Genomic DNA, 20,734 nt, shown 5'->3' with positions numbered 1-20,734 from the left:
GATTTTCAATTTTGATATAGGTGAATTAATTCTTTAAAATCTTTCCAGATCATACATGTAGAGGTCGCTAATTTTAACTTATGATGGTTATTTACATAAAGAAAGCAGTTTCAAGTAACATCTTCCCTTTCTCTTACACTTAGTGACACAGATGAAAGTATTTCCTAAGACACACTACAGCAGTACTTTAATATTTTTTTATTTCTGGAAATAAAACAAGTTATTTGTATTCATAAAACGGAAATACGAAGAACAAATATTTGGGGCATATTTGTGTTAATAAAATAAAAATTATTGTTTACAAAATATTACATATAAAAAAAATAAATTTGTGATTGAATATGTTTGTCCTCGTTAAATTCATTTGTTTTTCTCACAAAACAATAATACAATTCACTGACGATAAGGTGTATCTGTCCTGATAAAATATATTCAGTACATTCTTAAAAGCACTAATAAAGTCTTTTAAAGTGACTAGTTTTTTGTGTTTTTTTTATAGGATATTAGATTTTGTTTATTTTAGCCCAACTCTACACAATAGGCGCTGTTATGAGGGAAATGAACACCGGATGTTAGAATTGAAAGTCAGTAAATTTGCCGGTGACCCACTAGGGAACACGGTAATAAAATACATCTATCCTAATAATAGATAATGTATTTGTACTAATTAAACTAATTTATTTTAAGTACTATCTCAAATCATTATTTTATCACCTAGTGACAAGAAAAGCTATAACTGTACAATATTTAACAAACGCAAACCTTGAAATTATTAATAAGTTTAATAATAAACGATAACAGATGTAAAATATACATATTTAATATGTTCGTTTGTGTCAATATATTTCAACAGTAAATTAATAAACGATATTTAAAATTATCCTGAATAAAAATTACAAATAAATTTCCAAACATTTATATCTATGGCGATACAAATGTACTAAACGTGTACTAGAGTAATAAACTTGCTTTACAAAACTTAAAACATTGAAGTTAATAGCTTTAATTACAAACAATTTACGGCTTATACACCTTATAAAATATTTCTACATTTACAAAAAAAAACAAGCCACTTCTTCCTCAGATTGTTTCTCTAACCCTAGAGGAAGATCCTTTCACCATTCGACTAAGCTGTTTTTCAGTTCGACAAATTTTTCCGCTATCTCCATGGGTTTCTGCTTCAGATCCCTGGTTCGAACCAATGTATAAAAAATAATATCCATGAGTCTTCTCTTTTCGATGAAATAGAAAGTTATGCGTGCGATTTTTGTCATAATTACCTTTATTTAAAGACATTATGAATATAAAACGATTATGTAATAACTAAATACATTTTTACGGCGTGTTGTTTTCCATAGTACCTCAGAAATATATCGCTTAATTCTCATCCAAAGCGAATTAGCCTGATTCTACAATCGTTTGGTTGAAATATAATATTTTTAAAATACATCTCGATACGGTTGTAAGCTTTGTTTAATATTTGAAGATATACGTGTGGTAGAGGGAGACGCAGATCGTAATGATCACGTTAAATCAAAGCTATAAATTTCTGTAGATTTGGTGTTAGGCTTACTAATACATTGGAGGACATATTCTTTGGGTCAGCAAAGCATCGAAAAGGTAGTTAAGGGATAATTGGAAACACAATTAAAAAGAGAGAGTTGTTTCTAGCAGTTAGAATGAATCAGTCAGCTTCGCTGTCTCCCAAAGATGTCGGGTTTCTGGTCTTATAGAGCAGGGAAGGTCAGGTTTGTTTGGGCCTTTTTCTCCTGTCTGTCCTATTAATTTATTTGCTGTAGGATGTCAATCGTGAAGCTGTATGTGGATCAGGGTAAATAATACTTACTCCTACCTCTTTCAGGCCAAATGTCCATATATGTACCGGTTCTTTATTCAATAATAATTGTCATAAAAATAAAAATAAACTTTCTTTAGTGTTAAAATATCAACGTTAAACTAGTGTAGGTTTTACAACCTAGCAGTAGGTGGCCTTATGACATTCATATTCCCAAGATAGATTAACGTGAGAGAGGTACTTAGATCTATTTTCGTCATGTATATAAAGCTCACATAATAAATAATTTTTTGTAATTTTTTCTAAAAGTAATTTAAAGAATTATGCAAGAGTATTGGTTATGATTTGTATATTCGGGTATGAAGGGCTTTGTATGCTGTAGTAATACTTGAGTTTTGTGTTTTCTTCATTCTGTTTATGTTTTGCGAATGGCTTCGTATGCTGTAGTAATAACTGAGCTCTGTATTGTCTATATTCTGTTCATGTGCTATATTTAATCATGCTAGGGATACATATTCTGTGATTGGTCTTATGTATATGTTTTCTAGATTTTAATTATATTGTCTGGTAAGTTGCTTGGTTTTTACCGGTTAGACTTCTTGCATAATTTGTGTTTCCAAATTCTGGTAAGTATATTATTTATATGTGTAATCCACGTTAGCTTCTTATCGTATCGTATCCACGTTATCCTTCGTAAAACGAAGGAATTTTGCCGAAGTAGTGAGCGGTCTGTGGACGTATTCCGTTCAATTACAGTTTGGACGATTTTTTTTATGCTTAGTTGAATCAGTCAGCATGTTTCAGTTTCTGTTTGGTGTATATTTCGCGCAAAGTTACACGAGGGCTATCTGCGCTAGCCGTCCATAAAATTTAGCAGTGAAAGACTATAGGGAATTTTTTATTTAAGAAGTGATGATTAAAGAATTACTTTGAGACTAATGAGTGAAGAGTTGGTGCTTTTTTATTGGTATAGACAAATTTGTCTTAGTTAAATTCTCTAATATCCGTTAATTATTCATCAAGTATTTTTATGAAATACCTATCGTTACAAGTTGTATAAATCGTATATCGCCTAGATTATCGCCTGCTTAAAATTTAAAATTTGCTCCGTTTTGTCGCCAAGTGTTCAAAGTATTCTTGATAGAAGTGCTAGTTTTATCCTCCCTAAGTATTTCAGTATCAAAGTTAACTGGTTTATTGTTAGACCACAAGTAGGTACATCTGAAGTAACTTACTAGAACTGAAAGTTCATGTATGAACGTTAGCCTTAAAACTTTTTACGATATTATCTTTTATTATTAACATTTTAAATTTTCACTTTCATATGATTATTTTATATTTAAAGTATATTCTATACGAGTATTTCATGGAGGAGTCATGAAATAAATTAGTGAAAATCAGTTCTTAGATAATTATTATTTATTTTAATGGTGCGAAATCATTCCCATTAGAGCTGATGTCAAGTAATTTGGTTTTATACGTTTTAAACTCGCTTTCTGACGCATTAGTAAACGTAAGTTTATAAATCATGTAATTATACTTTTAAACAATGTAATCATACATGGAGATAAAGTAGTTAAACTCTTCATTGATAGCTCATCCAGAAGCTTTAAAGCTGTGCTGCCCCATAACCGTCTCTTCCCCTGGTTCATTCGATGCATGCCTAAGAGGAGTATAACAGCGTCAAGACCTTGCTAGAAGCCTTGAAGTATGATGAAAATGGCTGGGAGGTTATTGGAAACTTCAAAATGGTGGCATTCCTGATGTGTCTCCAAAGAGGCTTTACCAAGTTTCCCTGTCATCTTTGCCTTTTTGACAGTAGGGACATCACAGCGCACTACAACAGGAAGCACTGGCCACAACGGACCGAGTTCTTTGTGGGTAGGCACAATGTCAAGTGTCAGCCACTAATGGACCTTCAGAACGTGTTGTTCCCACCATTGCACATAAAATTGGGTCTTATGTAACAATTTGTCACAGCCCTTGATAAGGAGTCTGCAGCCTTCAAGTACCTTCGAGACTTCTTCCCTAAGCTGTCTGAAGCAAAGATCAAAGTTGATGTCTTCGTTGGACCACAAATAAAGAAGATCCTGGAGTGCACACAATTCCCCAAGAAGCTCAATAAGAAGGGAAGAAAAGCTTGGGGCAGCTTTGTCGCAGTGGTTCGGAGCTTCCTGGGCAATCACAAGGCCGAAAATTATGTGGAACTGCATGAGGCTCTGGTGAAGAACTACAGCACAATGAGCTGCAGGATGTCCCTGAAAGTCCATATCTTTGACGGTCATCTTGATAAATTCAAGGGGAACATGGGAGTATACTCAGAGGAGCAAGGCGAGCGCTTCCACCAAAATATACTGGACTTTGAACACCACTACCAACATGCGTATAACGAAAGCCTAATGGGAGACTATATTTGGGGGCTGATACATGAAAGTGATTTACATTGCAGTCACAAATCTCGAAAAACTACTCAGTTCTATACATTTTTGTATTACTTTAGTATAAATACATGTAAATGTTGATTCGTATGTTGTTTTATTCAGACCTTATGTAAATGAAAATGTGCAAATTTGCCCGTTTTTATGTAGAAAGTAGGTTAATTTCTAAATTTCATTATACAGGTCACAAAAGCAAAGTTTGAAGGGAATAATGGCCATTTTCTGTACTTTTACGACATAAGCAATTAAGAAATAACGCAAACTATCCAAGAACAAAATCTGTGTTACATAATGTTATCAACGTTTCTGCTGACGGCTTTTTCGGTAATCGTCTGCTTTAACGATCCAAATAAAATGCTATACCTCAATAAAGATATCAGCTAGAAGGTCGGAAAGCAACTGTTAAATATTGGAGTTCGAGTCGTTAGTCAGTTTATTATTTGTACGTCTCTCCTTTAAGTTTTACTTAAAACTAATTCTTAAGTTGGAAAAAATAGGAAATAAACAGAAGAAAATTTTCAACTTAAATTTAAAGGTTAGTATTAAATATGTTACATTTTAATAACATTTTAGTATTAAGTATGTTACATTTTAATAACATTTTAGTATTAAGTATATTACATTTTAATAACATTTTAGTATTAAGTATATTACATTTTAATAACATTTTAGTATTAAGATCATGTTACATTTTAATAACATTTTAGTATTAAGACCGTATTACATTTTAATAACATTTTAGTATTCAGATCATGTTTCATTTTAATAACATTTTAGTATTAAGATCATGTTACATTTTAATAACATTTTAGTATTCAGATCATGTTTCATTTTAATAACATTTTAGTATTCAGATCGTGTTTCATTTTAATAACGTTATAGTATTCAGATCGTGTTTCATTTTAATAACAGTTTAGTATTCAGATAGTGTTATATTTTAATAACATTTTAGTATTCATATCGTATTACATTTTAATAGCATTTTAGTATTTGCATCGTGTCATAATTTAATAGCATTTTAATATTCAGATCGTGTCACATTTTAACAACATTTTAGTATTCAGATATTGTCGCATCTTAGTAAAATTTTAGCATTCGGATCATGTCACATTTTAATAACATTTTAGTATTGAAATCGTCTTATTTTAATAATATTTTAGTATTCAGATCATGTTACATTTTAATAGCATTTTAGTTGTCAGAACATGTTACATGTTAAAAATAATTTAGTAGTCAGATAATGTGCCATTTTAGTATTCAGATCATGTTACATTTTTAATCACATTATAGTATTCAGATCGTATCACATTATAGTATTCAGATCATGTCACATTCTTTATAGCATTTTAGTAATCAAATCATGTCGCATTCTTAGTAACGCTTTAATAGTCATATCATGTCAAATTTTTAATAACATTTTAGTATTCCGGTTTCGAAATTTTCATCTGATAATTATATTTTTGTAACATTCAATTTTGTTAATCCACAATGGAACAAATGAACAGATCCTACGAAGGACGACTGGCAAGATCAGGAATCAGTATCCGGGTTAGTATTCATATAGTGAGTGTTTGTTTGTTCGTTTGTTTGTTTTTTAATTTCGCGCAAAGCTACACGAGTGCTATCTGCGCTAGTCGTCTCTAATTTAGTATTGTAATGCTAGAGGGATGGCAAGTAGTCATCACCACCCACCACCAACTCTTGGGCTACTCGTTCACTAATTATTAGTGGGATTGACTGTCACATTATAACGCCACATGGCTGAAAGAGCGAGCATACTTGGACGCAGATTCGAGCTCGCGACCCTCAGATTACGAGTTGAGTACCTTAATAATCTGGCGATGCCGGGCCATCAAGTATAAATAACATATTATTTCACTTGTTTTACATTTATCGTGGATTTCATTATTTAGTTTGTTTTCCGATAATTAAACCTAAATAAAAAATGAATATTTAAACTTTTTAACTTATTCATTTGTTCTTGTTTCAAATTTCTCTCCTCAAATGGTTTACCTTCCAACTCTGCGCCATCACCGCTTTTTCCAAGCAATAAACGTAACTGTCCAGAAACCTCATCTCTGTTTTTATCATCTTTCAGAATGAAACGAAGTGAAGCCACCAGTTTCCCTCCGTAAGTAATTGCTCGAACGAAATGTCTTCCGAGGTAAGAATAACTAGTCCAGTTTTCTTGTAGTTTTGTAGTTTCCAAAAGGCGTTCAGTAACCTAAAATAATATCATAGTTTCAGAACTAGGGTTAAATTAATACAGGAGTCAACAAGTCTAAGGTCCAAGAGCTACAAAAATTTGAATATAATAATTAAGAAAAATAAATCTAAATGCATATTATTTTAACAATTTACAGTTCTCTTCTGCAAGAATCTTCTTTAACACATGCAGGCAGAAGGTGGCGCTGTACTTTCCTAAAACAATTTGCTTTATAACAAAACCACGCTATACTATCTACTGTTTCTATGGCGCAGGATCAAAGCCCGTATTTTAGCGTTGTAAGCGCGTAAAGTTACCGTTATCCAACCGTAGTGCATCATAAAACATAAAAATACTTAATATTTCTCCATAAGTGACCCAACGGTAAGCTTGAGATCTTATGATGCTAAATTTCAGGATATGAACCCGCAGACAGCTCTGTTTTGGGAACAGATTAAATCTTTCATGTAACAGTTGGAAATATGGATACTTATAAAAAGGTTTCAAGAAGGCAGGATACTTTGTGCCTATAGGTGCAATAATTCTTAATTTGGACCTGCCCAGAGCTAAACAAAAGCTGTCACCCCACATAACTTTTATAGAATCTCAAATGTTTATAGTTTATAAATTATAACTTTAACAAGAGAAAGCATACTTCCGCACGATTTGCCAGAGCAGTTGTATTTGAATGAGGCCCGGCATGGCCAAGCGTGTTAAGGCGTGCGACTCGTAATCTGAGTGTCGCGGGTTCGCATCCCGGTCGCGCCAAACATGCTCGCCCTTTCAGCCGTGGGGGCGTTATAATGTGACGGTCAATCCCACTATTCGTTGGTAAAAGAGTAGCCCAAGAGTTGGCGGTGGGTGATGATGACTAGCTACCTTCCCTCTAGTCTTACACTGCTAAATTAGGGACGGCTAGCACAGATAGCCCTCGAGTAGCTTTGTGCGAAATTCCAAAACAAACAAACAAGTATTTGAATGTCTGGTGTAGAACAATTCATAAATTTAGTGACTTTGTTTTGAGAGTTTGATTACAATCATGGACGGATTTTCTTGTTCATGTTTGTTTGTCATGTTTTGCACCATAGTGGCTCAGCGGTAGCCTGGTGACTCGTAAAGCTGAAGATTAGATTTCGGTACTCGCGGTAAACATACCTTATGGTTCATTGTGTAGCTTTATACTTAAACACAAGCAAACAAAACCCTTGTCTTGTTTCATCTAATTGCAAGGTAAAAAAAAGTGATACTGATAGAAATATAAATCTCTACTAGGTAAAAGATCAGCCAGATTGGCTACTGAAATAAGCATGAAGACACACCTTATGTGAGCACAGACAATAAGCTTCATCAACAAAATGGCCCTCTGCTGGCACCATGGGATACCTACGGACTATAACGCTAGAAACTGAATTTTAATACCCGTGTTAGATAGAGCACGGATAGCTTTTTGTGTAGCATTATGTTTAACAATAAATATCAACAATCAGCAAAGTAGGCCTGTCATTTTCCATAAAAAATTTGTTCATTATTCTAAAAATATCAAGATTTGTCGTAGAAAAAGACTGGGAAAAATTGTTTATTTAAAAATGGGGATCGTCATAAAAGTACAGAAGCAAATTGAACCGGAATGCAAGGATTACATTTTTAAGCCAACAATTAGGAAATATAGAAAAAGCTATAAGGGGGATTTTCATATCAAGATAAGAATGTTGTTTGTTTTACAGCAAAGCTATCCTGGGTGTCTACCGCGAGGAATCGAACCACGGACGTTAGCGTTAAGAGTAAAAAAACTTACCGCTGTTCCCCCGAAAAACAAAAAGAAAAAGTATAAAAATAAAGTAAATTGAAAAGGTAATTGAAAAAGATATTTTTTGTCTATTTCTATAAGAACTAAAAAATGAAGATATAGAAGTTTGATTGTAGTGTCTAGTCGATTGTCTTACCCACTTGGCCATGCCGAAGCGAAACCTCACACCATCTGTTTTTGAGGTTATGAGACTTTAGACTTATCGCTGAGCCACATAGATGGCACTGTGTAAAGGTGTATTCATTCATCTTTTTTGTCTAGTTTTTTAAAACCATAATACATATCAAAATACAAGCGTTAAACAGTGCATCTCTTAAATATTTTTGCCTTCAACTAATTCATTTCTATGCGTTTTATTTCTCAAAACACGAATGGTGTGATTGTGTAGTAGATACCTTTGTAAGCAAACAAGGAAACACTTACAATTTTGAATCTTCGTCAGAATCTGCTTTCCTTAAAAACAAGATTCAGAACAGTCTTTAACATAAAGACCTTCTACATTCGCGACAGTCGTAATGTTAGAGATGACTAGAAAAATGTTTTTAATCGATGTGTTAATATGTATTAAAAACTATATTTAATTAACTTTTCGGGACCTGGCAGGGCCTGGTGATTAAGCTGTTTAATTCGCAGTCTGTAGATCACAGAGTCGAAACATATAGCTGAACAAGCTTGCCTTTTCAGTAGAGGAGGCATTATAAACTTATGGCCAATCCCACAGTTTATTTTTAAATGTATCCCAAGAGTTGCCATTGGTTACTGACAGCCTGGTCGTCTTTTCGGGAGATTAAAATTAGGGACAGTGGCAGTTAAGCCTTAGTAGCTTTGTCATAAACAATAAAACAAAATATTTTTGTCCTTGTTGAAAATATTTAGAATAGGTTTTTCATTGTTATTGTTTTATCATATGTAACTCAGAATTGTGTGATTTTTAATATTTCCTGTTTCGTTTCGCCAATGTGTGGTTGTGTAAGATGTATTGAAAGCCAACTGTTCTCATCTTCAAAAAGATTCACGTACAGAAATTCAATGTCTCTTACCGTTTCAAAACTGACGTGCACCACATATTCAATATATTTCGAAGAATACGTGAAATGTTTCAAGTATTTACCACTTCCTTGTACATTCACCTTATCTGCTAGGATATTTAGACTCAATTCTCCAGTAATATGCAAAAAATCTTGACCATCTTTGAAAGATTCGACATAACGATATACGGTTTTGGTTTGGGGAGCATTGGATGGATGTCTTTCAATGAAAATAAAAACTGATAATTAGTTTTTGAACATCTCACTAAGTAGTACGTATTCTTAAGCTTACATTAAAAAACCTATGAAGAAATAAAATTATTTATATTTACACATATTGTCGTAAAATCGATTGAATTTCGACCGTTATTTATATAAGTAACTGTACTTATTAGATAGAAAATGAAGAATGTTTTATTGTCTCACCAAGAAATAAAATTACTTATATTGTAATATAGAAATATATCACAAGTTTCGTCTTCCTACAGTATCAACATTTATTTTGAAATTATTATTTGTTCTGAATATGTACAGATGTTTAAATAACAAGTGGCCAAGAAAAGCTGTGAAGTCGATCTCATTTCAGTTTATTTTTGTTTCTTTGTTATTCTTACGTTCGGTTATCTTATTACTACCTTTGGAGAACATTATTACATGAGATTTTGTCTCAAGATGTTAATAGCATATCCTTCAATATTCAACTATATATAATGAGAATAACTAGTCACGTGGTCGGTCAATCGCGCTTGGTAAATACGATGTTTCTTTATAAGAAGAAGCTTTTCGTTTAGCTATTCTGATTCCTAGTCCCGTCCAAGCCTAACCCGATCTTGATTCTGTAAAGAAGTGATAGTCCATCGTAAGCAAGTACACATACTATATCTTTGTTTCAAGTTCTAATAAATATTGTGTTCATTGTGTTCTGGCCGTTTATTCCCCAGCTTAAAATCAGCTAGTAAAGTTCCAGCAACATCCTGCAGTACCATATTTTGTTCGAATTTCCCATTATGCATACTTATTAAGAACGTTTTAAATGTATATTCAACTTATCAACAAGATCGTCGTTTCTGAATAACAAATATCAAATGTAGGTTAAGTTTCAAAAGTAACAGTAAACTACTCTAGTCAAACCTGAATACAATACATTAAGTCTAATCAAAATGTTCGTAACTAATTTGGGTACAGCAGCCACATTTAATAAAACTGAACACGTTACCACCGCTGATTGCAGACATGGAAAATGAAATTAATGAAATCCAATAAAGTTCAGTTAGTGGAATAAAATATATAATAAAATTAATTTAAATCGTTTACAAGAGATAATAAGAAGTAATAAATACATATACGTTCTTCGCTGTACATATCTTTATTTACCTAATTTTTGAGTTATTCCAAATTCTTCAAAAAATCACTTTAAATTTTGCATTTTAGCTCTTTACCCCCCCTCTCAGCAAAAAAAGTGAATGTAAAAAACCTATCGGAAGATCCTCAGGGAGCCCCAAAAATAAAGGGGGTCAGTGAGTTTAATGGGCTCTTAAATTGTCTAAACCAGATTACTTGAAAATTGGTATAAACATACAAAAAGCCTATCAAATAATAATCTAAGTTCACAATTTGGAAATTTTCAAATTATAGCCCCTGTGTGAATATCAAAAGAATTTGGATGACTCTCAAGTCCAGATACACGAACTAACATTAAATTGGTGTGCATTGTTCCACTTCAATAAGTATCTCATTTTTATTGTGACTCCCATAAAGAGGATTGGAATTTGAGGAATGAAGAGTTGGGATTAGCTGCACCAATTTTCATGAAAATTTACAAACGCTTGTAATGAACATTTAAAACGAGGTATGTAAACTTTTTTTGGCTTAATGTCTTAAATTTGCTTAGGCATTTTTGTAGTTTGCATTTAAAAATATCATATTTTAAAAACTGGAAGGAAAACTAAAACACATTTTATCCTATTAATGTGAAATATTTTTGGTTTTAGTTTCGTTTCATTATGAAGTTCAATGTTGAAAATTATCCCAGAGAAGCTTGGGCTTAGTTATTAGAATTATGAAAATAAATATGAAAAAATAATACTAATAACGTAATTTTTTAATTTAAAATATCTTTCCAAGTGAAGAGGATCGTCTGGCACTTAATATTAAAATTCCAGCTGGTCATCTGAAATTAAAGGATTAAATTTAAGCTATGGAAATGAAATATATGTGTATATCATTTTTATTACTGAACTCGTTGTGTGTAATAGGCAAAGTATCTATGAATGAAAATTTATTTTTGAACATACCAGAACACTTTGGGGTGTGAGTATGTAGATATCTCTGCCAACTGCATTTTGTTAAATATCAAAAGTCCTTCCCAACATTGGAAGTACATAGGCCATGGTGATGACAGACATGGTGGAAGATGTTGCACTAAGACAAATTACATTAATATTTAAAGTCACTTTAAAATAGACCCCCAGTTGCTCAGCGGTATGTCTGTGGACTTACAGTGCTAAAAACCGGGTTTCGATACCCGTGGTGGGCAGAGAACAGAGAGACCATTGTATAGCTTTGTGCTTAATTCAAAACAACTATTTAAAATACATATGTTCATATTCTTGTTTACAACATTATCTACGAGGGATGACATTTACACAAGTTCTTCAAATAATTTGTTTTTATACTCAAGCACAAAGCTATACAATAGGTCATCTGTGCTTTCCTCACCACGGCATCGAAACCCTGTTTCTTGCGTTGTAAGTCCGCATGCATAACTCTGTTCCACTGGAAGGGGGCAATTCAAATAATAACTGATATGTTAAACAAAAGAACTGCTAATTCACAATTAGTCAAAAGCTTCAGAAATGTAGGTAAATAACCCATTTTTTTGTTTGAAGGACAAAGATAAATATGACACAAATATACTGTATAAATATTCTAGATAAAGTTATTTGTTTGTGATACAACGCATTCATTGATCTATACTAGGGATATGTGGATATGGTAGAAAAATAAATTAAACAATAAGATTCAGCTACTAAAACCTAAGTCTATAACAGTAACTGAACAGTTAAAAATTATATTGTACACAAACATTTAGAAGACGTTATTATTCATGTAACCACAGATTTTGCCAGCCTAAGCTTTAAAAAATACTGTTGATGTTAACAGAAAAAAAAACCTAGTTGTTGAATTCTTTATTATTCTATGAACGTACTCAGAACTGAACAGAATAGACTATATATAGATTGGAAATTATAGTCTCTTTAAAAAAATTTAATATGATTCATTGTTACATTTCAAGAACTTACAAGGAAAAACTCTACGAAGGAAAAACTTCATTTTTCTAAAATTGTTTTTTAATTGTCGGATATTATCACGTATTAAGAAAGAGAATAAAATAAATGATTTAATATTAATTTCCCACCTTTCGCACTTGGTAGACAATAGAATATTTTCTTCTTCTACAACAATATTTTTCTTCTTCAAATGACGTCGTAAGAATCTATCTTCAGAAAATATATTTCATGAACCAGAATGACACAAATAAGATAATATTTCTATCTAGTTCATTCTTTCTTATACAGTTACAGTACTTTATCTTATACAGTGTTTATCTCTGTCTCTCGAAACACCTGCTTACATTACCACTAAAAACGAGCTTTGTGCTCGTTTGTTAATCGTACCTTGGAGTCATTTCAACGTTTTTTAAAAAATACGTTTAAGCCGTTATAGATATCAGAGAGGAAAAAAACTACGGCATTTTTACTCTTTAAAATATTTAGAGTATTCAACCATCGCACCCCCCACTAGTACCACAACCAGGGGCGTAGATTTTTTACACGCAATGGTGGGGGATGATTTTTGCAACCACTTATGTGGACTATTCAATTTTCAGATTGGTAATCTCTGATTACGTGAACCTGAAAGCTGTAAACATGCAGTCACAGAGTAATCATGTTGCCACGATAATTCAAGGTTTCCATGTAGGTTTGTATAAGTGAGGTGTTTTGAATAGTTTTCAAAATGTTAACAGAACAAAGACAAATGTGTCACAAATTAACTGCCACATGAATTAGTTCTCTAGTCTACACGTTTCCAAACATAGACCTCCTTTGTGATGATCTGTTTATGAATTCTTTCATAAGCTCTTCTATATTTATCTTGTCGACCTCATTTTTGTGAGTGTGACAAACTGCCACATGGTTGAGGTGACACTGAGACATAGTTGACCTTAACAACAATGACTCGAGGCAATATCTAGCACTTGAGAACATGATCACATCTGGCAACATCTTCAATCGTCTTAATGTAGAAAAGCTGCGTTCACATTCGCAGCTGGATACTGGACATACAAGCAAAATTTTCATGAGAAGAAACACTTCACTAAACATTTACTGGCTTCTTTCATGCAAAGCATCCTTTGCATCTTTCAAAGATACTGCTTTTGTTGTTCATTTAAACATGGACAACTGAAACTCGAGCCGTTGTGCAGATATTTCTGGATAGAAGTTTATAACCAAGTTGTCAATCTTGCCAGATGTGATCATGTTCTCAAGTGCTAGATATTGCCTCGAGTCACTGTTGTCTGCATTGAATCTAGTGGTCAGGTGTTCTATGACTGTGTCCACAAATTCAAAATATTGGCTTCTGTAGTAATCTCTAGCTGTTGCAGAATGGTGTGCTGAGCTATCACCTATGATCCTTCTGGGGGGTCTGCAAATGCGTGGTAGTTCAATAGGCACCAGATCTAAGGAAGTTACCTTTTTGTCAGCTTCATCAAATTTCTTGTGATTTTCCTCTGTTCGCAATACCCGCAATTGCACAACTATTATTGCAGATGCTTCAGTCATGCCAGATACTGTCGCTGATTTTGCTTGAAATGCACGATTTAGTTCCTCTAATGCAGCTAATGGATGCTGAGCCATCAACAATCCTAAAATTGTTTTTCCTTTGTCAAATCTGTCCAACAGACCTCGTGCTTTCACTGCTAGATCTGATTTTTCATTTGCTAATTCAGACAAAGAATCAACAATGTCACTGTAGTTATCATTAGCACATGTAACTGAAGATAGGCGGCATAACCAGCGTGTTGGACACAGTGAGCGGATGTATTTAACTGGACCATTGTGGCTGTCTGACCATACAATATTTTTAAAGATTGTCTTGTATTTGCCTGACCTCTGAAGTAAGACACCAAGTTCGTGTACCCACTGGATAGAATATCGAACACATTAACAAGCTTGAACTGCATTTTGCATTATTAAATTAGCCTTGTGTGACGAAAAGTTGCTTCTCTTTTATTTTTGCCTGGCATCCACTGTACGCACCATTCATGTTAGCGGCTCCATCATAAGTTTGTGCTCTTAATCCTGACAGTGGTAAGTTGAATCTAGTCAGTACTTCAAGTATAATCGAGGATATTGTTTCACCAGTTGTATTGGAAACACTGTACAAACCAAGAAATATCTCATGGACATCAAGGTTCTCATCTACGTATCGTACAGATATTGCTTCCTGTCCGGGGTGATGTGAATGTGGTTTTCTTTGACAAGTAGGACGTCAACTCAGGATCTTCCTCTTCCAGGAGCTTCATTAACTGCAGGAAGTTCCCCTCCGTATCAGTATGTCCACGTAATGCTAAACCTTGATGCAGTAAGAAACGTAAACTTCTAAATATTTTGGCTAGACTTCTTTTGCATTCTTCCTGCTGCTTCTTTTTTCCATCATGTTGCTGGACAGTCACTGGAGTTACATCAAGTGAACCTTCTGGAGATATAGCGAATCTGTGCTGAGAGGAGGATTGGTGTTCGTTGAATTTCTGTTTTGCCTTTTTCCAGTTGCAAAAACCGGTGGATATGAAGGTATACTCCACTAGCCTCTCCAATTTCCCTGTTAAAAGGCCTCTATTTTCAGTCTTGGCACAATGAAAGCATATGACTTTTTGAGTCTGATTGTCGAAGTGCAGCCATGGGAACTCATCAGACCACTTGCCCTGGAAGTTGATATTTTGAGATTTTGCTTTCTGTCGTGATATTAGTTGTGCGTTTGGATGATATGGCTTTCCACACTGTATCTGTGGAGTGTCAGATTTTTCATTACTGCACAAACTTATTTCACAACTATCTGGTGGTTCATGATGTGCAATAGTTGCACAAGCATTTTCAGACTCGTCCTCTGATAAACATGGTATTTCCTCTGTATGGGAAGTTTATATTCCTTTGCTTGAGGTTGTTGGATTATCTACATTGTCACTTGTAGTACTAGTAACTGGCTTGTAGAACTGTCTAATATCGGAAAGTTTCAGACGCTTGCTTGTCATAATTGGAATATGTTTCCCAGATGACTCAACAGGCTAAAATACAGCCTTTATTGAAAAACTCTAACGTACAACAAACGAAGATAGAATAGAATGGAAGTAGGACTGAACTGTACAATGTATTTAAGTCGAACCTCACAGTGACTACCGAGCCGACAGACCACCTGGGTATCCCTGGGACAATAATGTGTGCTAGTTACAACACAAGTAATTACAAGTTTCTCGAAAAATACTTAAACAATCACAAGTATTTTATATTCCTGTTACAGCTCATCAAAAGACAAACACGTTGTGATATAATGTCTATAAGCACGTCTATTAAATAAAAACAACTAAAAAACTAGCAATACAATTCAAGTAGAGGTTTCAGGCTGTTGAAATCGCTCCTTTTGTGTTCTAATTATACAAGAAAATACAATATTTTTACTATATATGATAAGAGAATATATTGTTCTTTTACCATAAAGCACCAGCACTATATTAGAGGACGGTGAAAATCTGAAATTTCATGGATTGATGAGGGCCACAAACACAGGTCTAATGAGTCCTGTTGTAAAATCGAGGCTCAGACTAAAGGGAGCGGAGGGGATTGATGTAAGGCGCGTCTGGATCCGAGTGGCCCGAACCTGTCGTTAACTGTACGCTAAACCTACATTATGGTCAGCGGCTTCGGCAACTTATTAGAGTTCGACAATGAAACCGGCTAGACATGCATAAGAACAAATGGCGGAGGAAAATCGCACAATATACATATAAGATTGATGCAGCTACAAGCTACAAACGGCATGCCAGATCTAGATCACAGGAGTTTACGCTTGGGAGTAATATTTTCGAATTTCATGCTCTGTTCGATCTGTTGTGATGAAAATTTTACTTAATCTTACACTACGTACAAGATGTAGGTAGATTCTGTGATAGTGCTTGCAAGCCTTGCGTGTATACTTAGGCCTACTGACTGATACTTACGAACTATCGCTTAGATCGAAAAGCTTAGAAGCACGCCTATATTAAAGATGTACATTTCGGCTACTGAAAAAGCCTACAATTAGGCCTAATTATGTAATTCGACTGGTAAGAACACGAGAATCACAAGAACAAACACACAATTTGTTGGCTTGTGATGCAATAAAACAATTCAACAGCCAAACTGTAGGGGGAGATTATTGTATGCACCATACCCCTCACCTAAAATGAAGGGGCGATGTATTCCATCCCCCCCAGGATCTACGCCCATGACCGCAGCGGTATATCTACGGACTTTCAACGCTATAAATCTGGTTTAGATACCCTCGTCGGCAGAGCACAGCTACCTGATTGTTTAGCTTTGTGCTTAATTTCAAACAAATCAATCATTGCAAATCAAATTATTATTGGCATGAAAGACTCAACCATTGTATTAGTATATTAAAGCTATTAACTTACGATCCTGAGACTCACTGGTAAGCTTGAGAACTTATAACACTAAAATTAAAGATTTGATTCCTGCGAGCACATCGTGTGTTTTACTTCTAGAAAAATGAAAACAATTAAAACGAAAGTAGGAACTATTTGCGTAAAATATACTTTTCTACGGATGAAACGTGATTAAACAGCTACCTTGATGACACTGAGATAAAACGTGGTTAAACAGCTACCCTGATAACACTGAGATGAAACATAATTAAATGGCTACCCTGATAACACTGAGATGAAACGTAATTAAACAGCTACCCTTATAACACTGAGATGAAACATAATTAAATGGCTACCCTGATAACACTGAGATGAAACGTAATTAAATGGCTACCCTGATAACACTGAGATGAAACGTGATTAAATAGCTACCCTAATAACACTGAGATGAAACGTAATTAAACAGCTACCCAGATAACACTGAGATGAAACGTAATTAAATAGCTACCCTGATAACACTGAGATGAAACGTAATTAAACAGCTACCCAGATAACACTGAGATGAAACGTAATTAAATAGCTACCCTGATAACACTGAGATGAAACGTAATTAAATAGCTACCCTGATAACACTGAGATGAAACGTGATTAAATAGCTACCCTGATAACACTGAGATGAAACGTGATTAAATAGCTACCCTGATAACACTGAGATGAAACGTGATTAAACAGCTACCCTGATGACACTGAGATGAAACGTGATTAAATAGCTACCCTGATAACACTGCGATAAAATGAGTTGCTATTTTGAAAGTCATCGAATTTGAGAGCATAGCTTTTTTGTTTGTTTGGGAATTTCGCACAAAGCTACTCGAGGGCTATCTGTGCTAGCCGTCCCTAATTTAGCAGTGTAAGACTAGAGGGAAGGCAGCTAGTCATCACCACCCACCGCCAACTCTTGGGCTACTCTTTTACCGACGAATAGTGGGATTGACCGTCACATTATATACCCCCACGGCTGGGAGGGCGAGCATGTTTAGCGCGACGCGGGCGCGAACCCGCGACCCTCGGATTACGAGTCGCACGCCTTACGCGCTAGGCCATGCCGGGCCGAGAGCATAGCTTGGTGTAATAATGTTCATCACATAAGTATGAGTTATTTTCGCTTTGTTGACAATGTAGCTAAGTTAAATCAGAGATAAATGTGTTTACACGTTCTTTAAATCTTAATTCATGACCACAAGTTAACAACAGGAGAAATAAACGTCAGTTTAGGCCTATCGCACTTTACGGCTGTCGTACCCTCCAATACCGTAAATATAACTTTTATACTTATGTCTGTAACCATAAATATAAATGAAATACAAGATTGCAAGTCACGTGGTTTTCAACATGTGTTGAACTTTCAAAGCCCGCCAGTCAAACTGACAGTAGTAAGGCGACCTCATCTCACAATATATAACCTATTTTTTTCATCTAAAGTAGACGTTTTGAAAATTTTAATATTTGATTTGAATGCATTTCTGGAGCTAAGGTGATCTAAACGTAATATTAACTTAGAAATTAGTGAAAAAAATTGTTTACAAAACACACACATCTGATCTATCATATGAAGAATGCATTGGATTTTAGCCCAGAGGGAAATCTTACGATTAACATCTGTTCTTTTCATTCAGTATTTATTATGTGTCACTGAAAAGTATACATCTTAAATATTGTTGTTAGTGAACAAGAGATGGCGCGTCGTATCCTTTCTAGTTGGGGCAATAATGTTATTTATGTATCTGCACCTCCACTTTCGACATTCTTAATTGAAGTAGATTGAAAATTTATCATATAAATATAATAAGCTCATTCGAATTTATCTTAGGGTTTGTGACAAAAATTGGTATAAATGCTTCAAAATGCACACAACACGAAGTTTAAAAGAATTTACACAAATCATTACACCTATTTTATCTATAATACATCACATATACTACTGCATAAAGATAATAAATTTAGCACTGTTTCTCTTTAAAATACCCCATTTTCCTCGTTTTACCGAGATATAACCGAATGGTCATATTCTCTTTTCCTCCATTCATCACAGCTTCCTTGAAGGTACATGCCAGTAATGAAGATGCACAATTTTGATGTAGAATTTGTAAGTTGAAGGATTAATATGAGGCTATTATAATTAAAGTAGAAGTAACAGATAAAGAGAAGACTGTGGAAAGTGGCAGCAGGATTTTAATAGCTTAAGCTTTTACAAGTAAAGAATACATCTGCTAACAATGACTTTTAGGATGTAAGAAAGAGTACTGTGAGAGTAAAAAATAGTTTCTTTGGTTATATAATGAGACTATTCTGTTGAGTAACAAATTTCAGCCCTTGGCTTCTGCTACAGATGAGGAACTATTAATGGGAAATAAAACAGAAGGGTTAGAGAAGGACATGGATGATAAGAAGGTTATTGGTGATCCCTTGACAAGGTATATGGATAGAACAGTCCATATGGCAAAATATGGAGAAAAGAATAAGATTATACTACTCAGGGGTACAGGTGAAGATATACTTGACAGAGCAGGAAATATAATAAAAGAGAGCTAACAGAGATGCAGTTATTGTGGTACATGTAGCAACTAATAAAGTGGAGAATTGTAGGTCAGAGGAGTTAATTAATAAGTACAAGAGATTAATAAAGATGTTTAAAGAAAAATACCACAATTTAATTTTGTCAATGATACTGTCAAGTATTAACTATGAGAATAAACTTATAAGTAGATCACTATGGCTAGCTAGGCTTAGGTTAGTATGAAAGGATGAGCAGTTCAGGGGAAGAAGGGAACTTTTTGGAATGGATGATTTACATTTGGCTTGTTTGCTCATGCTACTAATTTTGTTGTAAAAGAAGTTTTAACCTAGAATTAAGCACTGGAGAGAGCCAGGAAAAATTAAATGCAAAAAGAATAAAAGGCAGAGAAAAGTTTGACATAGGAAATGAGTAACGAAGTTGTTATAAGGATAGGCTCAATTTTTGCAGTTGTAATGCTTAAAAAATAAGAAATAAATGATGAATTTAGAGCACTGGTATGAATAGAGGGTTTTAACATAATGGAAATAACTGAAACTTGGTTAAGTATAGATGATTTTGATGACAGAGGTCTCTTTGAAATACATAATTACAGACTATATAATAGCAGTAGAGTATTGAAACATGGGGAGAAACAGCTTTATATATAAAATGTGTTACATCCTATTGATACTGAGAATATTAAATATAACATCACGCAGACTGAATTCATTTTGATTTCTATTAATCGATATAAAATGAAAAACGTTTTTAGTGTGAATTTATTACACACCACCAAATGATACTGATGAAATTAATGAGAAACTTTACAATGAGATTAAGATTTCAGCTGCTAATAAAATCATAATTATTGGTGATTTTGATTTCAGGCATATTGATTAGGAAATGCTAGAGTCAAGCCATGATGGAGAAAGGTTCTTGAAAACTTTTCAAGATGGCTTTCTTCACCAGTTAGTAAAGGAAGTTACCAAAATCAATGCTATTTTAGATGTATTGTTAACTTTAAATATAAAAATGATTGAAAGGGTGAAATCTGGAGACCATGTGGGTGCAATGAATTATTGCTCTATTAGGTTCAATGTTTTGTTGCATATAGAGATAAGGAATAATATTTTTGTAAAAAAAATTTAAAAATTTTGAAGAGATACTACAAAAATTATCTGTTGTAAATTGGACAGCTAAG

General features: G+C 34.0%; 1 long non-coding RNA gene across 2 annotated transcripts; it reads right to left on the bottom strand.

Moving 5' to 3' along the window:
• Positions 1-213: 213 nt before the first annotated feature.
• LOC143226542 (uncharacterized) lies at positions 214-12,892 on the bottom strand. 2 transcript variants are annotated; one of them, XR_013014665.1, is made up of 5 exons: positions 12,693-12,892; positions 11,569-11,695; positions 9,287-9,494; positions 6,247-6,457; positions 214-1,188 (listed from the first exon to the last, which is right to left on the bottom strand). It is a non-coding gene; the product is annotated as an uncharacterized LOC143226542 (long non-coding RNA). The 2 variants fall into 2 exon arrangements; XR_013014664.1 differs by having other exon boundaries at positions 6,247-9,494.
• Positions 12,893-20,734: the final 7,842 nt, after the last annotated feature.

This window comes from Tachypleus tridentatus, chromosome 9 (genome assembly GCF_004210375.1).
Source record: "Tachypleus tridentatus isolate NWPU-2018 chromosome 9, ASM421037v1, whole genome shotgun sequence".
Taxonomy (NCBI): Eukaryota; Metazoa; Arthropoda; class Merostomata; order Xiphosura; family Limulidae; genus Tachypleus; species Tachypleus tridentatus.
This window is presented reverse-complemented; position numbering and strand designations above follow the sequence as displayed.